This window comes from Sminthopsis crassicaudata, chromosome 2, assembly GCF_048593235.1.
Source record: "Sminthopsis crassicaudata isolate SCR6 chromosome 2, ASM4859323v1, whole genome shotgun sequence".
In the NCBI taxonomy this organism is placed as follows: Eukaryota; Metazoa; Chordata; class Mammalia; order Dasyuromorphia; family Dasyuridae; genus Sminthopsis; species Sminthopsis crassicaudata.
In genome coordinates this window covers 373,816,750-373,833,652 of record NC_133618.1, presented here as the reverse complement: position 1 = coordinate 373,833,652, position 16,903 = coordinate 373,816,750, and the positions used below count along the sequence as shown (strand labels likewise).

At 33.6% G+C, this 16,903-nt stretch overlaps 1 non-coding gene across 1 annotated transcript; it reads right to left on the bottom strand.

Moving 5' to 3' along the window:
- Positions 1 to 10,017: 10,017 nt before the first annotated feature.
- LOC141559166 (U6 spliceosomal RNA) lies at positions 10,018 to 10,119 on the bottom strand. The gene has a single exon (XR_012487249.1). It is a non-coding gene; the product is annotated as a U6 spliceosomal RNA (small nuclear RNA).
- Positions 10,120 to 16,903: the final 6,784 nt, after the last annotated feature.

Below are 16,903 nucleotides of genomic sequence, written 5' to 3'. Positions count from 1 at the left end.
AGTGGAACTGTGAACCAACCATTCTGGAGAGCAATTTGGAACTATGTTCAAAAATTTATCAAATTATGTATACCCTTTGACCCAGCAGTATGTCTACTGGGTTTATATCCCAAAGAGATCTTAAAGAAGGGAAAGGAATGCACATGTGCAAAAATGTTTGTGGCAGCCCTTTTTGTAGTGGCTAGAAACTGGAAATTGCCTATCCAATTGATGGGCATCCATAGGAGAATGGCTGAATAAATTATGATATATGAATGTTATGGAATATTATTGTTCTATAAGAAAAGACCATCAGGATGATTTCAGAGAAGCCTGGAAAGACTTACATGAACTGATGCTAAGTGAAATGAGTAGAACCAGGAACAGAACACAGTAGCAAGACTAAATGATAATCAATTCTGATGTCTTCAATAATGAGATATTTCAAACCAATTCCCGTTGTTCAGTGATGAAGAGAGTCATATACACCCAGAGAGAGAACTGTGGGAACTGGGTGTGGACCACAACATAGCATTCTCACTTTTTCTGTTGTTTGCTTGCATTTTGTTTTCTTTCCCAGTTTTTTTTCTTCCTTCTTGATCCAATTTTTCTTGTGCAGCAACTGTATAAATATGTATGTGTGTGTATGTGTGTGTGTGTGTGTGTGTGTGTGTGTGTGTAGGATTTGACATATATTTTAACATATTTAACAAGAATTGGATTACCTTCCATCTGGAGGGGGGAAAGAGGAAATAATTTGGAAAAGAAGACCTTGCAAGGATCAATGTTAAATATACTCATGCATATGTTTTGTAAATAAAAAGCTTTAATAAATGAATTTCTCTTTCTATTTCTTTCTGCTGGATTTTGTCTTGCTTTCTCTTAAACTGTCACTTAGTTCTTTTTTCATGACACAATAGCATTCCTCAACATTCATATACTATAATTGGTTCATCCCTTTTCTAATTGCGAGGTACTTCCTCCAACCACATGCTTCCAGATCTTTGCCACCACAAAAATATTAACTATAAATATATATATAGATAGATAGATAGATAGATACATACATATATATATACACACATATATATATATGTCCTTTTTCTTTTCTTTTGATCTCTTGAACCAGTTCTTTTTAATTATACACATCTTCCCTATATGAGAACTCCTTGTCCAGAAGAAAGTATAGCCTAAATTAAATGTTACACAAAATTTAAAATGATCTATAATAAGTTATGAAGGATGGAATAGCTCTTTCATAGGGTATATGAGACGCCTTATGGATGACAAACTTTTCTACAATTTCTCTTCTATGTCACTGTCAGAAAAATCTAAAGAGATGCATCTGTTTTGCTCAAAATAACAGATTTTATGTTATTTCACTTTAGATTAAACTATGAGATATATATAGAGAGAATGAAATGCTAATTTTGATTGTCACATATAATAATATGTAATATTATTACATAATAATAACAAATAATCACAATCACATCTAGCATTTATTTAACATGCTGTAACTTGGTACAATACTAAATATTTTAAATTTTTTTATTTCATTTGATCTTCATAACAATATTGGGAACCAGGTGCTATTATTATCCTGATTTTACAGATAAGGAAACTGAGACAAGCAAAGGTTAAGTGATTTTCCTAGGGTCACACAACAACTAATAAAAACTAAGTCAAAACATTTTTCTTACAGAGAGAAGGGCATTGGATTAGAAGCTTAATTAGCATGCCTGGTGTCTACCTACTCCTTCCTTACTTCTGTTTCTAGAATCTCTAGCTTTTTTAAAGCTCAATATTATATTTTGATAACCCTTCATCATCCCTGTTTGAGAACCTTTTCTGTTGTTCAGTCATTTCTAAATCTGTGATCCCATTTGGGGTTTTTTTGGCAGAGATACTGGAGTCATTTGTCATTTTCTTCTCAGGGGTAAATTATTTGTTCAGGGTCACATAGGCCTGATTTGACTCAGAAAGTTGAGTCTTCCTGACTCCAGGCATGGGACTCTATCACAGTTTCCCTCCTAAGAACCCTAGCTGTTTCTTATTCCCAATAAGTTCTTCTGTTTCTATACATTTGTACATACCAACACTATATATATATTTTCCCTTTCCCTACTTGGTAAAATCTATTTCTTCCTTCAAGAATCAGTTCAAATGCCACCTTCTCCAGAAAACCTTGCTTGATTGCCAGCTAAAAGTATTTCTCTTCTCAAATTCTAGAGTTTTTGGTCTAGAGTCATTCCTCTCCTCTATTGGGTCCTATTTTGTAGCATGTGTACTTCAACACATGTCATTTGTTGAAACTCCTACACATGTCTGCTAGACTATATAGATTTAGAAAAGAAATTCTTTTTTTTATTTTAATTATCAGTCAGATATCACTAAATTCTTAAAAAATAATCTCATCCATATGTATGTATGCATGCATATAGTGTGTGTATATATGTGTGCATGTGCATACATATCTCTATATGTGCATATATACATCTTGTCCCTATGTTCATATATATAGGCATATACAAAAAGATAAATATGGACAAGTTGTAGACTATACTACTGGAAAGAATTCCACACTGATAAGATAGCAGAAGTATCATTTTGAACTTATAATCACCCTCAAACAATATTGGAAAAATGTTAAACTGTCCATTGGACTAGCAGTTCCCTTTAAGCCATAGAATTGCTAAATTTGCAGGTTGTTTATCTTTGGGATTACAGTTTATTTCAACCAGCTTCATATTCATCAGGATGTTATTTCATCCCATCAGAACAGAGCTCATAGAAAAAAAAACAGTTCGGGTTGACTCTCTAGGACAAGCAAATCCTCCTAACTGGATTTTCACTCACCAGGATCCTACATCATCAAATTCTCTGAAGGATCTCTTCCAATTCAGCAAAGCAGCTGTAAGACCTGTCTTTCCTCTTTCTACTCTTCCCTCTCACTCAAACCAGAAGGGAATAGATAGCCAAAGAATGGTAACCTCTTAGATGCTTCACCCCCCTTTACCTCTAGGGGGCAATGAAGGGCAATAACTGAAAAATTCTTCCTCAAGCATAACTACAGAAATTATTCAATCAATCAGGAACTAGTAACCAAAGTCTTCATATAAATTGAAAATTTAATAGCAACTCATGACTCCTGCTGTTGATTTCTTCAAATAGCTTATAGGGAGCTGCTTTTTGATCCTCTGTTGCTTCTCCTATATATTCCTGATCACTCCGAAGTCAGCCTCAGCCTCTAATCAAACAATAAACATTTATGAAGTACATACTATGCTAGGAATACAAAAAGAGGGGAAAGGCAGCTCTTTCTCCTTTAATTATAATGCAATTTAATGGAAGAAACAATGTAAACATATACATATCCAACTTAACAGAAAGAAGGTATTAAAAGTAAGTGGGGGTCAATAGCTTAAAGTATTCTGGTAATCAATAACTCATTGTTCACTTATGAACTAACAACATGACAAATTTCACCTATGAAATCAACATTTTCCATTTCATCATTTTTAGACTCTAGTTATGTTATTTCATTTCTGAGTTGTACCCTCTTAAGTTTTAATATACTTGCATGCAAATGAGCTGATATCCAGAATGCTCTATAGCTATGTTTTCAAAATCATCTTCCATCTCATTTTATTCTGGAACCTCTGTTTTTCTTCATACTCATATGTTACCAGCTTTCTCTGTTCCCTTTAAATAATAAAATTGATCATATATAAACAAAACTCTTTACAAAAGGAGTCAAACTTTTGTATTTATGCCATGATTCATTTTCAATCCCAAAGGATCCAAATCCCAACTGAAAATAATGTGCCTTTATACAATCATTTTAATATTTTACTAAAGCAAAAAGTTTCCAACTCCTCTCAGAGATCCAACTGTTCACCAATTAATACTTTCTCTCTACATGAAAGGGAAGAGGATTTTGTCCCTTTCATCTCATAAGGAAGTTTATATCCTAATGGGAGGACATCTTATATGTACATGAAATATCAAGACTTACAGGGATACCTTTAAAGAAATCAAATAATATTCAAATATGTTACCTTCAGTCTCAGTCAGAATTTCATCTTGTAAGTCTAAAAATTCTTATAGGTGCTATTATATAGTGGGGAGGGGAAAAGAGAAAGACTTCCTTGGGCATCACTCTTTCCTCATCTCAGAGACCTGGTTTCTTTAAATGTTGATTCTTTAAAACATTTAAATGGTTTTGAGGATGGATATTGAAATCAAAAGGTACTTGTTGAACTTCTATCCAATCTCCATACCCCTTAAACGTTTCCTTTTCTCATCAAACTTTCCCTAAAATATTTTGTTAGGATGTCTCATTTGACTCTATCACATTACATATTGTTTTATGTTTTTGAGTGCATATAGCATGTTCTTCCTATTAAATCCCAACCTAAGGGCAGGCAGGTATTGTATCATTTGTCAAAATTATGCATTGAGTACTCCCTGGCTCCTTCTCCCAGAACCAGGTCTGCTACATCTGCCTTTCTTAATTCTAGGCCACCCTGAGAGATTAGATTGTGTCTTTTTATACAATCATCACCTTGAGCTTGGATCAGCTAAGGTACATCTGTTAGGGGTCTATAACTAGTATCCCAACTCCATCTCACTTTCTAACATTATGTAGCTTTTTACAAATTTACTTCAAAGACAAAAGAAGAGTAAATTTCTCCCAATGTCTCTGAGGCATGCTCTCACCTCCACTAGCTTGATCACTAGAAATAATAGACTCAACTTAGCTCAGTGCCTGGACAGTACCAATCACAGTACATTCACATATAAAGGAAAAATTTTTCCTCAATTAGTCAATCAATACACATTTTATTAATTGCCTAGTATACATCAGCTACTGTGCTAAGTACTAGGGATACAAAGAAAAATAAAAGATACTCCTTCTCTCAAGTAGCTGACAGTCTATTGGGAAACACAACATGACAACAACCACAGACAAACAGGCTGTGGAGAGAATAAATTGCATGTGGTCTTGTTTGATCTACCACTAGGCTGGGATCTGGGAGATCCTTTCTGAAGGACATCAATGCTATGTTGATTGTATATACAATATAATTGGAAACATAACTGCATTCTTCCCCTCCTTCTGACCACATTTGAAATATAAATGTACCAAATTGTCAAAATGTATATTTTCCAGTGAAGCTGACATTTAGTAAGGTTCAAAATGAAAACTTCATGGATGACACTGAACAAACTAAACAACTGGATGCTGAGGAATCCTCCAGACCTTTTGAACAAAGGTGTTGAGATAAAGAGGAAATGAATGAAATGTTTTTTAATACCTCCACTGCCAGTTAAAAAGCCTCCTCTTAACCAGAAGCCAACTGGAATGAGTTACAAAATATCTTCTGAGTCTCATAAATCTCTTCAAGGGACTTCCATTTCACATAATCTCATTTTCCCTGGAAACATGAAGCAGCTTCCCCAGCAAATCCATATAGAAGAGATACCATTAGAGTCACTATGCAGTGAGTCAGATTCCTATTTCAATTGAGTCCTCAGAGTACCACAAAGGGCTTAATAAATGTTCATTAAGTTAAATGTAATTTAAAAAATAACTGATTACTTTATTACTATAGTTTCTGGAGGCTTTCAAGCTGATTTCATAGGAATAAAGAGAGGGAAAGCAATGCAAAAAAGATGTGCATACAAAAAGACAAAAGAAGTAAGATTAAACTTATATATGGGATATGTGGGGAGTGAGGGCAGATTTATTCTTTTCCCAGAAAGATAATAACAACTAATGTTTAAGTAGTGCTTTAAAATTTATAAAGCATTATACTTATATTATCTCATTTGATCCTCAAAACAATCCTGGGAATTATATGCTTGCCTGGCTATGAGGAGGATCCCACTTTCTCTCTTCTAAGTTACACACCAACATTTCTGGTGATTAGTTTCCTTTTTCAATCATTCTCAAACATGGAGCAAAGTAGACTATGGATGATGGCTGTTTTTTATCTAGGAGCTGGTAAAGAAACTGTTCCAGATGTTTCCTTTCTGGAAGATACAGGCATTTCATATGTTTTATACAGTTATGTTGAACATTCCACTTTTTGATGTGCAACCAACTGCCTAAAAATTCAGGGGTGTGTGTGTGTGTGTGTGTGTGTGTGTGTGTGTGTGTGTGTGTTGAAAAGGAAAATAATTGAAATGCTATACTTCTCAACAAAATAATTTTTTCAACATTGACCTTTGCAAAGCCTTCTATTCCAAAGTATCCCCTTCTTCCCCCCCTCCATGGCAAGTAGTCCAATACATGCTAAATATATTAAAACATTCAACATAATTTTTTCTTAGCATTTTGCCTGTAAATAAATTCTTAACCAGTGAATAAATGAATTGCATACTTCAACTTTCTAGAAGGACTACGTTCAAAAATATAAAAATGTGTTTGGATTTTTTACATGGAGATTTATCAAATTAATCTTAGGATTTTTATTTCCCATTAATTTCTTTTGTGATTAGTTACATTTATTTTTAATACAACACATGAAAATTTGTTTTGTAACAGATTTTGATTTCTGAAAGGAAGGATCAGAATATATTATATATCTGCAAATATAATGACAGTCTGGAGAACATCTAGTTCAATCCTTTCATTTGAAAGTATATTGGTAAAGAAACTGAGGCCCAGAAAGGAAAAGTAACTTGACCAAGATTTCCTAGGTAAAATATAGATTTCAAACCCAGAGCTTCTTAACTATCATTTTTCTTTATGTTTCCCCACCCATCCCATGCCTAACTCAGTCATAGTAATGATGGTGAGGAAGCACAATGCCTTGAACATAACAAATGTTTAATAAATGTTTGTTAAATTACATTAAACTTAATTGAATTTAAAGAGCAATTGGATGGGCAGCTAGGTGACATAGTGGATAGAGTACTAACCTTGAAGTCAGGGGGGATCTGAGTTCAAATCTGCTCTCAAACACTTAATGCTTCCTAGCTGTATGACCTGGGGCAAGTCACTTAACTCCAATTGCCTCAGGGGAAAAAAAGCAATTGGATAATTCTTCAGGAAACATAACTGAATCCTTCCCCTCCTCACCACATTTGAAACACTAAATGTAGCAAATTGTCAAATGTCTATTTTTACAACACAGCAAATACTGAACAAGGTTCAAAATGAACACTTTCTTGATAGCAAAACAAACTAAATGTCTTCCAAGATTCACTGACATAAAAATTGAAGGCATTCTTTTCTTACCTGATAATAATGAGGAAGAAATGGCAATAACACTTTAGTGCTCTGCTGCCCTATGTCTCTTGGATCTAAATTCCATGAAGGATGATATGCCAATAACTCTGGCAGGTTCCATAAAATTGAAAAAGCTTCCAGTGTGTTCCCAGGAACTGGCAGGATCTGCTCTCCAAGGACCTTCATGGCTAAGTATAGAAAGGCTCAGCTCCATAGGGCTGGCCATCATGTTGGCCAACCTTCCTTCACAACAGCTCAATAAGAAAATTATCTTACATTTAGAAACTATTACTTGAAGTATTTTCTCCAGACCATTTGTGGATAAAAATATTCCCATTTCATGGAACATGCTTGTTTTGTCGTTTTGTAAAAAAAACGTATATGATAATGTAGAAGTTTCCAAGCAAAAATAGTGTACCTTTGCCTTGAGATAAAGTGTGTAAGACCTTCACAAGAAGAGCACAAAAAACTGACCATTATTATTGGATATTTTTAACACAACTCCTACAAAATGGGTCCACTTTTTAAAATGGAAACAAAGTTCAAGTCAAAGTATACAAAATCAAGAAAAATATGAGAAATTTGATGTTGTAAAAACAAAGACCTAATACAGAGATGGCAGAATGGATAGAGTGTCAGGCCTGCAGTCAGGAAGACTATTTTCATAAATTCAAATCTGGCATCAAACACCTACTGTGTAACTTTGGACAAGTGATTTAATGATGTTTGCCTCAGTTTCCTCATCTCCAAAAATAAACCTAGAGAAGGAAATGGCAAACCACTCCAATATCTTTACCAAGAAAACCCCAATTGGGATCATGAAGAGTCAGATGCAACTAAAAAACAAAACAGTAAAGGCGAACACAATTACTTAATAATTTTTGTATAAACTAGTTGAATTTAAATCAGTACATATTGCATCTCAAAACAGACTTGTTACTGTTAGTCAATGTACAGCAAAATGGGTTGTTTTGCCATGTTTGTTTGCTGCATTTCAATATAGAGTGCATACATTTTTTTTTTAAGTGAGGCATTGCCGTATGTCTGTGAAACCTATACCAGTGCCATGACAGGAAATCAAATCATTTCTATTTGAATTGTGTTAGGAATATCACCTGGCAGGAAAAGATTCGAGATATTTTCTTAAACTAAACTGCCAAGTATTCCAACTTTACTGAAACAACTCCATTGGGCTGGCCACATTGTTCAAATGCCAAATATCCTTGCCCAAAAGATTATTTTATGGAAAACTCACACAGGGCAAGCATTTATAGAGTGTTCAGAAAAAGAAATACAAGGACAGTCTCAAGGTTTCTCTTAAGAACTTTAATATCAATTATAAGACATGGGAGACACTGGTACAGGACCAATCATCATGGCATGCCCTCATCAAAGAAGGTTCTGTGCTCTATTAGTAAAGCAAAATTGAAGTAGCTCAGAAGAGACATGAGATGTACAAAGTTAGAGAATCCACCCCAAATGTTCATAGGGACTATTTATGTCCAGTCTGTAACACAGCATTCTGGAGTTTGTATTGGTCTAATCAGCCACAATCAAATACACTAACTTGATCCTAACAAAGTGTTGTTATTTTGGTGTTCTTCAAGAATGAAGACCAACAACGAACCAGCATACAGATAATAATTGTGTGGAAGTCTGAAAAAGCATAATAACTTATATTTCTCACTGTCATTGATTTTGATTAGTATACTACAAAAAAAGAAGTTTTCACAAGACTGACATGCAAAAAAATTTAAATAATTTGAGAATGGCTATAAATAATAATTTGAAATTTTAATAATAAAATATAAATTCCATTATGAATAATTTCTAATTAATATGTAAAATATTATAATAATGAGACAATAAACAATTACATTGAGGGAAAAATACACTTGAAAAGCTGAAATTATAGCAAACAAAAGTGATGGAGATATTTTAGCAGAAATACAATAACAGAAAACAAAAAGTCCAAAACCAGAAAATATGATCTACTGTTTTTTATCATTGGTGTTCACAAAACTGTTATTTTTTTGTCAAATATTTTATTGTTAAATATTGTCGACAAAAATGTATGCTCTCTGTTTATCTTTTTTAATTAGGTTTATTTTTGCTTTTACTTTGTTTGACATTATGACCACTAACCCTCCTTTAAAAAAAAAAAATCTCAGCTGAAGCATAATAGATTCTTCTTTAGTCCCTTCTTTTTATACTATGTATATACATGGCTCTGTTTCAAGTGTGTTTTTTTTTCAAACAACATATGGTTGAATTCTAGTTTTTAGTGCATTCTGTTATTCATTTCTGTTTTATGGGTGAGTTCTTCCCCTTCATATTCGTGGTATGATTACTAATTGTGTAATCATCAATTTTTTTCCTGTTTATACTTTTAACTCTCTTTTTACCCTGTTCCTCATCAAAAGTTTATTTTGCTTTTGACAACTACCTCTTTTAATCTACCCTCCCTTCTATAAGCCTTTTTCTCCCTCTCTTTTTCTCTTTCTTTTCTATTTCCCCTAAGTATATGTTATTGCCTTTTCAAGCCAATTCTGATAAGAAGTAAAATTCAAATGTTGCTTATCAACTCCCATTTCCTTCATTATAAAAGCTCTTCCCTTTGCATCTTTTTATTTTTTTTTCCATTCTTCCTTTCCCGTCCTCCTTCTCCCAATGGATCTCTTTCTCTCCCTTTAATTTTATTTTTAAGTCATAACATTATATGCAACTCATATCTATGCCTTTGCCTAGTATACTATTTCTAATTGCTCTAATAATAATAAAGTTTTTAGGAGTTACAATAAAATATAAAATTCTTCACAAATGAATGTTTCATCTTGGGAAGGAACCATACTCATCTTCTCTATATCTTTCCATTTTTAGTACATTTGCTACCAAAGCAAGCATCCATTCCCATTAAAAACACTAGAAAGCAAAAGAGTAATTTCACTTTTCTTAAAATGATGACTAGAATCCATTTAAAACTAAGAGCAAGCATTATTTATAAAGGGAATAAGCTATCTTTCCAATAAGAGCAGAGTCAAACAAGGATATGGATTATCACCATTACTATTCAACATTGTACTAGAAATGCTAGCTATAGAAATAAGACAAGAAAAATAAATTAAAGGAATAAGCATAAGCAAAGAGGAAACAAAATTATCAGTTTTTTGCAGATGACATAATGATTTGCTGAGAGAACCCTAAAGAGTCAATTTAAAAAATGATTAAAAATAATCATTGAAACAACTAATTAAGCAAAGTCACAGGGTATAAAATAATTTCAAACTAATCATCATCATCTCTATATATTGCCAACAAAGTTCATTAGTAAATGATAGGAAAATAATTTCCATTTAAAATAATTTTAGAGAGTATAAAGTATTTAGGCTTTTACCTGAAGAGACAAAAATTGGAACTATCTGAATACAGTGACAAAATATTATTTATATAAATAAAGAAAATCAACATATTTAGATAAATATTAGTTGCCTATGAGTAGACCAAGTTAACATAATAAAAATTACAAAGTTACCTAAATTAATTTAATTGTTCCATGTCATATCAATTAAATTACCAAAAAATTAATTTATAGAGCTTGAAAAAATAACAAAATTTGTCTGATGGGAAAAAAAGATAAAAAATAAGAAAGGAATAATTTTAAGTGGGATGGAAAGTCTAGTGGTTACTTATCTTGAACTATATTAATAAAGCAGCAATTATAAAAAAAATGATATTGGGTCAAAAATGGGTTGATTAATGGAATAGATTAGCACCCAATACCCAGAAGCAAATGAGCATAGTAACTTAGTGTTTCATAAACTCAAAGATCTAAGTTACTAGAGGAAAAACTCACTATTTGACAAAAAGTGTTGGAAAATATTGAAAATAGTCGAGAAGAAACCAGATATAGACCAACATCTCATATCATATGTTCTATACATACCATAATTTTCAAATGTGCATATGGTATTATAAGGAAATTAATAGAACGTGGAAAAAATTGCATGTCAGATATTTGAATAACAGAAGAGTTTATGCCTAGATAAGAAGTAAAGAGGTTCACAGCAGATAAAATAAACAAAAATATATTTTCTTTTTTTCTTTTATTTTCTTTTTTTTCTGAGTTCATTGGTTTCATTTTTCTTTGATTATACCATTTTTAGGTGATTTTCTTTTTTTTCTTATATAGTTTTTTATTAATTTTATACTCATAATTTTTTAAAGTACATATGTATGAGTAATTTATTTTATAAGATTATCCCTTGGATTCATTTATCCAAATTTTCCCCTCCCTCTCTCTACTCCCTCTCCTAGATGACAGGCAACACCAGACATATTAAATGTGTTACATTATAACCTAGATACAATATATGTGTGTAAATCCAATTTTCTTGTTGCACTTTAAGAATTGGATTCTGAAGGTATAAGTAACTTGGGTATAAAGGCAGTAGTGCTAACAGTTTACATTCAATTCCCAATGTTCCTTATCTAGGTGTAGTTGTTTCTGCCCATCATTGATTAACTGGAAGTGAGTTGGATCTTCTTTATGTTGAAGATATCCACTTCCATCAGAATATATCTTCATACAGTATTGTTGTTGAAGTGTATAGTGATCTTCTAGTTCTGCTCATTTCACTCAGCATCAGTTCATGTAAGTCTCTCCAAACCTCTCTGTTTGGTCATTTCTTACAGAGCAATAATATTCCATAACATTCTTATACCATAATTTACCCAACCATTCTCCAATTGATGGACATCCATTCATTTTCCAGTTTCTAGCCACTACAAAAAGAGCTGGCACAAACATTTTAGCACATGCAAGTATCTTTCCCTTCTTTAGTATTTCTTTGGGATATAAGCCCAATAGTAGCACTGCTGGATCAAAGGGTATGCACAGTTTGATAACTTTTTCGGTATAGTTCCAAATTGCTCTCCAGAATGGCCGGATTCTTTCACAACTCCACCAATAATGCATTAGTGTTCCAGTTTTCCCACATCCCCTGCAACATTCATCATTATTTGTTCCTGTCATCTTAGTCAATCTGACAGGTGTGTAGTGGTATCTCAGAGTTGTCTTAATTTGCATTTCTCCAATCAGTAATGATTTGGAACACTCTTTCATATGAGTGAATATAGTTTCAATGTCATCATCTGAGAATTGTCTGTTCATATCCTTTGAACATTTATCAATTGGAGAATGGTTTGATTTCTTATAAATTAGGGTCAGTTCTCTATATATTTTGGAAATGAGGCCTTTATCAATACCTTTAACTGTAAAAATATTTTCCCAATTTGTTACTTCCATTCTAATCTTGTTTGCATTAGTTTTGTTTGTACAGAAGCTTTTTAATTTGATGTATTCAAAATCTTCTATTTTGTGATCAATGATGATCTCTAGTTCTCCTCTGGTCATAAATTCCTTCCTCCTCCACAGGAGGATCTTATCTTGGTATATGGTGTTAAGTGTGGGTCCATATCTAATTTCTGCCATACTAATTTCCAGTTTTCCCAACAGTTTTTTTTTTTCAAATAATGAATTTTTATCCCAAATGCTGGTATCTTTGGGTTTCTCAAACACTAGGTTGCTAAAGTTGTACCCTTTTTTGTCCTTTGTGCCTAATCTGTACCACTGATCAACCAGTCTATTTCTTAGCCAATACCAAATGGTTTTGGTGACTGCTGCTTTATAATATAGCTTTAGATCAAGTATACCTAGACCATCTTCATCTGACTTTTTTTTTTCATTAATTCCCTTGAAATTCTCAACCTTTTATTCTTCCATATGAATTTTGTTGTTATTTTTTCTAGGTCATTAAAATAGTTTCTTGGGAGTCAGATTGGTATAGCACTAAATAAGTAGATTAGTTTGGGGAGTATTGTCATCTTTATTATATTCTCTCGGCCTATCCATGAGCACTGAATGTCTTTCCAATTATTTAAATCTGACTTTATTTTTGTGGCAAGTGTTTCATAATTTTGTTCATATAATTCCTGACTTTTCTTTGGTAGATGGATTCCCAAATACTTTATACTCTCAACAGTTGTTTTGAATGGAATTTCTCTTTGTATCTCTTGCTGTTGCATTTTGTTGGTGATGTATAAAAATGCTGAGGATTTATATGTATTTTGTATCCAGCAACTTTGCTAAAGTTGTGAATTATTTCTAATTACTTTTTATTGGAATCTCTAGGGTTCTCTAAGTATACCATCATATCATCTGCAAAGAGTGAGTTTGATTTCCTTATTTCCTACTCTTATTCCTTTAATCTCTTTCTCGACTCTTATTGCCGAAGCTAGCGTTTCTAATACAATATTGAATAGCAATAGTGATAGTGGGCTCATTATTGTCATTTTCTTGGGTGAAGTTATTAATTATGTCTATGATTTGCTGTTTTACCCAATCATTTTTTAGTATAAGATTATTTAGTTTCCAATTATTTTTTGGTCTATTTTCCCCTGGCTTTTTATTAAATGTGATTTTGATTGCATTGTGGTCTGAAAAGAATGCATTTACTATTTCTGCCTTACTGCATTTGATTTTGAGGTTTTTATGTCCTAGTATATGATCAATTTTTGCATAGGTGCCATGAACTTCTGAGAAGAAAGTGTACTCCTGTTTCCATTTAGCTTTCGCCAAATATCTATCATATCAAACTTTTCTAGTATTCTATTTACCTCTTTGACTTCTTTCTTATTTATTTTGTGGTTTGATTTATCTAATTCTGAGAGTGCAAGGTTGAGATCTCCCACTATTATAGTTTTGCTGTCTATTTCTTCTTGCAGCTCTCTTAATTTCTCTTTTAAGAATTTAGATGCTGCACCACTCGGTGTGTATATATTTAATATTGAAACTGCTTCATTATCTATGCTATCCTTTAGTAGGACATAATGCCCTTCCTTATCTCTTTTAATTAGATCAATTTTTGTTTTTGCTTGATCTGAGAAGAGGATGGCTACTCCTGCTTTTTTGCTTCACCTGAAGCATAGTAGGTTCTGCTCTACCCTTTTACTTTTATTCTGAATGTATCACCCTGTTTCAGGTGTGTTTCCTGTAAACAACATATAATAGGATTCTGGCTTTTAATCCAGTATGCTAACTGCTTCCTCTTTATGAGGGAGTTTATGCCATTCACATTTATGGTTAGAATGACTAATTCTATATTGCTTGACATCCTGTTAACCCCTGCTTATGCTTTTCCCCTTTCCTTCCCTCTTACCCCTCTACCCAGTATTAAACTTGTAAACACCACTTGCTTTTCAAAGCCCTCCCTTTTTAGTATCCCTTCCCCACCTTAAACTTCCTCCCCCTATTTTACCTCTTTTCCCCACAATTTCTGTGTTCCCTTCCCCTTAGCTTACTCCTTCCCTCCCACTTTTCAATGAAGTAGAAGAAGTTTCACCATAAATCAAATATGTCTATTGATACATACTATGTTCATCTCCCTCCTTTCTTTCTCTCAGATATAATAGGTTACTTTTGCCTCTTCATAAGATGTAGTACCACCACTTTACCCTTTTTTATGATATAATTTCCTTTCCACCTCTAGTTTCTAGGACAAATTATACATGTGTTCTTTACATATCTTTATGGTAGAAATATAGTTCTCAAGATTTCTTTTTACCTTTTTAGAAATCTCTTGAGTTCTATATTTGAAGATCAAACCTTTTGTGTAGATATGGTTTTTTCATCAAGAATAGATGGAATTCATTTATTTCATAAAATGTCCATCTTCTTCCCTAGAAAAGGATGGTCAGTTTTGCTGGGTAAGTTATTCTTGGCTGCATACCAAGTTCCTTAGCCTTTTGGAATATCATATTCCAGGCCCTTCATTCCTTTAATGTGGATGCTGCTAGATCCTGGGTTATCCTTATTGTGGCTCCTCCATATCTGAATTGCTTTTTTCTAGCAGCTTCCAATATTTTTTCCTTCATCTGAGGTTCTTGAACTTGGCCACTATATTTCTTGGCATTTTGATTTTAGGGTTCCTTTCAGTAGGTGATCGATGAATTTTTTCAATATTTATTTTACCCTCTGTTTCAAAAACATCTGGGCAGTTCTCCTTGATAATTTCCTGGAAAATAGTGTCCAGGCTCTTTTTTTCAGAGAGTCCAATTATTCTCAAATTGTCTCTCCTGGATCTGTTTTCCAGGTCTGTTGTCTTTCCAATAAGGTACTTGACATTCTTTTCAATTATTTCATTTTTCTGGTTTTGCTTGATTACTTCTTGGTTTCTCCTTGAGTCATTCATTTCTACTTGTTTGATTCTAATTTTCAATGATGCATTTTCTTCACTCACTTTTTAAATATCTTTTTGTAATTATCCAATTGAGTTTTTATCTTCTATGTAATTTTTATTCCATTTCATCAATTTTATTTTTAGAGAGCTGTTTTCTTTTTCCAACTCACTAATCCTGTTTTCCTTGGAGTTGTTTACCTTTTCCAATTCATTAATTTTGTTTTTCAATGATTTGATTTCTTTATCCACTCTGTCTTTAAATGCATGGGATGACTTCTCCAGAATCTCTTGCCAAGCTTCCCTTTCCTTTTCCCATTTCTCTTCTAGATCTCTTGTGAGAGCCTTTTTGATTTCTTCTATGAGAGTTTTGTGTGTGGAGGAGCAGCTCATATCCCCCTTAGGGGAGTCCTCTGGAGACAGTCTGCTTTTAGTCTCCTCAGGGTTTGAAGTCTGCTCTCTATCCATACAGAAGCTTTCAGTGGTTAGACCTCTTTTTAATTTTTTGTTCATTTTGTCAGAGCGGGAATTGAAGAAAACAAATTGACAAGAGAAACAATTGGTCTGTTTCTTTGGAGGGAGGATGGGGTTGGATGGTGTACGAGGCTTTCTCTACAGACTGCAGGAGACAGCAGTGAGGCACTAACAGGACAGCAATGGCAATGCTGCATCCGCACTCTGAGGCTCTAAGAACACACTCCGGGTGGGGGTGGGGGTGGCCAGGTCCAGAGAGATGCTAGCTTTCCAGGGTTTTATTCTTTACCTCCAATGTTTACACCTTCTCTGCTGATCCTGGCTTGCTGCCAAGACGGAATATCCACACTGGGTTAAAGGTCGTTTCGTGCAAGAGATCGCACCCCTCCTCCCTGGGGTCTGCACAGTGTGAGCTGCCTGCCTCGCTCTGGCTGCTTGGCCTCAGTCTGCGCCCAATCTGTTTGTCCCCTCCCCCAAGCAAACACAGACCTTTTCTGGCAAATTTCAAGGATGTCTTCTGTTAGTGGTTATTGGGGGGGGGGGGTGTTTCCAGTCAAACATTAATTCTGAGGCTTGTCATGAAGTAAATTCTGAAAGAAAACACAGAGCTCAAGCAGCTGTCTGCCTCCACGCTGCCATCTTGGCAGGAAGTTGAACGAAAGAAAGAAAGAAAGAAAGAAAGAAAGAAAGAAAGAAAGAAAGAAAGAAAGAAAGAAAGAAAGAAAGAAAGAAAGAAAGAAAAAAAGATGAAAATAACATCTTAAAAACAAAATTGACCTAATGGTAAAAGAGACACACAAAGTCACTAAATTTAAAAAAAAAATGCCTTAAAAAGAAGAGCCATTCCTTCAGTGATAAATGGTCAAAGGATATGAAAAGTTTTCAATGAAATCAAAGATAGCTACAGTCACATAAAAAAATTATCTAAATCATTATTGACTAGAGAAATAAATTAAAACCTATCAGAAATGACAAA